The sequence below is a fragment of the Phalaenopsis equestris genome, unplaced genomic scaffold (assembly GCF_001263595.1).
Source record: "Phalaenopsis equestris unplaced genomic scaffold, ASM126359v1 Scaffold233340, whole genome shotgun sequence".
Taxonomy (NCBI): Eukaryota; Viridiplantae; Streptophyta; class Magnoliopsida; order Asparagales; family Orchidaceae; genus Phalaenopsis; species Phalaenopsis equestris.
In genome coordinates, this window is record NW_018251290.1 from 1 (window position 1) to 3939 (window position 3939).

The 3939-nt window shown below is 29.1% G+C and overlaps 1 long non-coding RNA gene across 1 annotated transcript; it reads left to right on the forward strand.

Moving 5' to 3' along the window:
- Positions 1-836: 836 nt before the first annotated feature.
- Positions 837-2182, forward strand: LOC110038632. Its single transcript, XR_002295441.1, has 3 exons — positions 837-885; positions 1250-1329; positions 2087-2182. It is a non-coding gene; the product is annotated as an uncharacterized LOC110038632 (long non-coding RNA).
- Positions 2183-3939: the final 1757 nt, after the last annotated feature.

Here is a 3939-nt window from a genome sequence, read left to right on the forward strand (position 1 = left end):
GACATGTATAACACATTTAACATAAGGAATAATAACAACTATTCAAGTCAAATTCGAGTCAATTTCAAGCCAATCTTGGGTCATTTTTGAATCTATTTTGGGTTAGCAGTTCAGTTTTGTGCGTCAAACTGAACCTGTTCCGAATAATAAACGAGTTAGGAGTCCTAACCCGAACTTGATCCGAAAATTATTTGGGTCAACCCCCACCTAAACTTCTCGAGTCATGTTTAAGTCAAATTGACATGTTTGGTCAATTTTTGATTCCCCTGTGTATTTATGCTTTGATGTTACGTTCTCTTTTGATCCATTGCATGATTGGATATGAATCATGATATTAACTCCAGCAAACAGAACAAATAAAAGGAAGCAAGCAGAGAATTAAGATAAATTTTTGCAGGAAAACTTCTCATCCTTACTATCAAATACCACTCAATTGTAATGTAATTAGATATCTAGCACCTATACTTCAATTTTTACATATATGTATGCTATCTTACCTATGCATGAAAGATCTATCTTACTTTTTAAAAGTTAAAATAATATTATCTTTTGACGTGATATGAAAGATTTTGGTTGTGGATGTAAAAAGGCAAAGTTTAGATGTTAGATATGTAAGAACATTAGAATTGTGTGGGTATGTTTCTAAATTCCCCTTATAGTTACATTATATGAAAAATTGTATGGTTTGGTTCATAGGTGGCGATTCGACTTTGTAAGCCATACATCTAATAACCTTTTGTATAATGCTTGACAAGGGAGTCTTCTTAATTATCTTATGAAAATTACTGTTTTATCAACTCATCTTAGTTGTATTGTTTAATCTATATTCCTATATCGTAGAAATGGCGATCGCGGTTGGTCACGCCGCAGCGAATCGATGGACAGGTATATTGTTGGCTGCTCCTGTAATTTTAATTTTTATATTGCAACTTTACATACTCACCACACAATTCATATGGATTTATATATCTAACACCCAACGTTTGTTATTTTGCAAATTTAACAACTTGGCGCTATAATTCCTTCAATAAAAAGTTGCATTTGACCTTTAGAAAGTTAATGAAGCGGTATTTATGATGTTGATGTTAAAGATTTGAGTTTTATGAAAGTAAAAATATTAAAGTTTAGGTTTTAAATATATAAATATATAAGAATTGTGTGGATGTGTATGTAAATATCCCTTTTAATATATGTTTTTTAGCCTTCCAAATATTGATTTGCTGATTTTTCTGCTGCCTTCCAAGTTCAGATAATGTATTCACACTGCAGCATTGGTGTTCATCTAATTTTCCTGAGGCAAAAGAACAACTTGAGCACATGTATAAGGAGGTGTGTGCCATTTTAATCTAGTCATATAAATATTATTTTTGAAGTAAAACATTGTATTGGAATGTTGGGATAATTACAGATAGACCACCCAAAATGTTAATAATTACAAATTAATTTGTTAGGTGATTTTTTTTAACTTCTGTAATGATATATTTACGCGTTTCATGATCAAATTATTGAGAATTTGATAAAAATGAAGGTTATGGGTTGCGGTCTTACCATGAATTTTGATATTTTAGTGACAATTTGAAAATGGAGAATGGCTGATTTGTAAATAGCAAGTTTCAGGTTGCCTGTATGTAATGGCCCCTAGAATGTTAGACTTTTTAATGTCATTAGATTTATTTAACATAGCATGGAAATATTTAATTAAAATTTATGTGCACTAATTTCAAAGCATATTCAGTGTTTTGGACTCTGAACCCAATGTTGTTTTAAGATTTACATACAAACCGCTCAATTCTTATTTATTTACTTATCTAACCTATAAACTTCAATTATTACATATTTATCACTATATATATATATATATATATATATATATGTATGCATGACAATCTAAAAATATGCATGCATGAAAATCTTAAAAGTTAAAATAATTGTATTTTTTATGTGATATGAAAGATTTGGATGATATAAATGTAAAAAAAAAAAAATGTAAGCTTTAGGTGGTAGATATGTAAATACATAGGAACTGGGGTTAGTATGCAAATGTCCCGTTTCTTTCAATTTTAAATTGTTTGCATAATTTTTGCAGGTGGGAATAACAGAGGATTTGGATTACCTTTCAAATGATATTCTGGATAATGCAACTATGTTATAGTGGAGAGATTGTTCTGCAATAGAAATGTGAGCTTTTTTTTTTTTTTTTTGGATATTTAAATATAGTCCTCCCGCATCCGAAATGTTGATATTTACAAATTAATCGCCCATGCGATTTCTTTAATTATTGAACTGATGTCTTTACTTGTGTCACAATCAAACTACTGAAAATTTGATAAAAATGAAAAACATGGGTTGGGGTTTTACCATGAATTTTGATATTTGAGTGTGAATTTGAAAAATGGATGAAATAGAGTGGTTGATTTGTAAATGATAGGTTTTAGGCGGTTTTTAAGTAATTGGCCCCTTTTTTTTTTTGAGATTATTTGAGATTATATGTATATATATATATATATATATATATATTTCACTTTGTAAATATAAGTGATATTAGTGGGAGAATTATGCACGCTAACATTATTATTATTTATAAAATTAACTGTTGCGTCCTTTTCTAAATTACAAAATTGACCATTTGATACGGTGAAATTTAATATTTTGGTTAAAATTTAATATAATAAGTCTCCAGCTGATTTAGAGCTGGAGCGGACTGAATGACTCAATTTGAGGCAATCAGTTTAGATTTTGAGTTGGATCAAGCTGATTTAGAGTTGAAATGGATTCAAATAACTCAATTTGAGTCAGTTCATTTCTATTTTGAACGGGATCAAGCTCACGAGTTGCTAAATCTATTCTTTGACCACAGCTGAGCTCGAAATCAGACCAGCTCTTGCATAATTATCAATTGCATAGTGTTAATTATTATGCGTATAAAAGTTTGTATTGGAGATGAGTCGTGATGAATAAACTCATTTGTAATCATTTAACTAAATTTGAATTGATGTTAAATAACTAACAATATTTAAATATAAATATGTAAATACGTAAAAATTTCATTATATTCATGTAAAATTGTAAATTCCTCAATAAACTTATGTTTTTTTTAAACTTATTTTACTAGAAAACTCTCATCTATTTTTCATAATTACGCAACCTATGTCTAGAATTCTGTTCTTTATCCTCTCCTTTCTATGACTGTCAAAAAAGCTCTTCATTTGCGAACAATATGCATTCGGTTCGTTCGATAAGCAAATCGGATGAAGATGACAATTTTTTTAATTCATTTTATAAGCGAACCAAACTCAAATAAAATTTTGTTTAAACGTGTTTGAATGGTTGTTATTCGAATTATAAAATAATTTAAAATAACTATATATAAAAAATATTATAACTATAGATTAAAATTAATTTTAAATTAAGTAAATTTTCATGAAATAAATATTACAAATAATAATTAATTAAAAAGTTTAATTAAATTTATTATATTTTAAAAGATTAAATCGTATAATCTTCAATATATAATAAATTAATAATAATAATAATATATTTGTATTAATTATAAAGATATTATATATTCATATAATATAAGATATAATTAATATAATATTCTATGTATTAAAAAACCCCAAAGCCCTGACCTAACCGGCTCCCCTTCTCCTCCTCTCAAAATCGCGAAAACTCTCTGGTTCGGCCGCGTCTTCCTCTTCGAGCCTTCTCCTTCTCTCAAAATCGTGAAAGGCTTGCAGCTGCGAGAGCTTAGGGTTTGTCCTCTGCGTTCGTTCTCTAAACTCTACTTCTATTTGTCTTCGATATAGCCTCTTTGTCATCGGCGAGTCGGCGTTGGCTTGACTGCTCGATATTCATGCTTGGTTGCTTGTTTGGCTACCGAGGTGTTATATTTGAGTATCTTTTCTCTAATATTTGATATTTATCTTCAGGTTGGCCTCT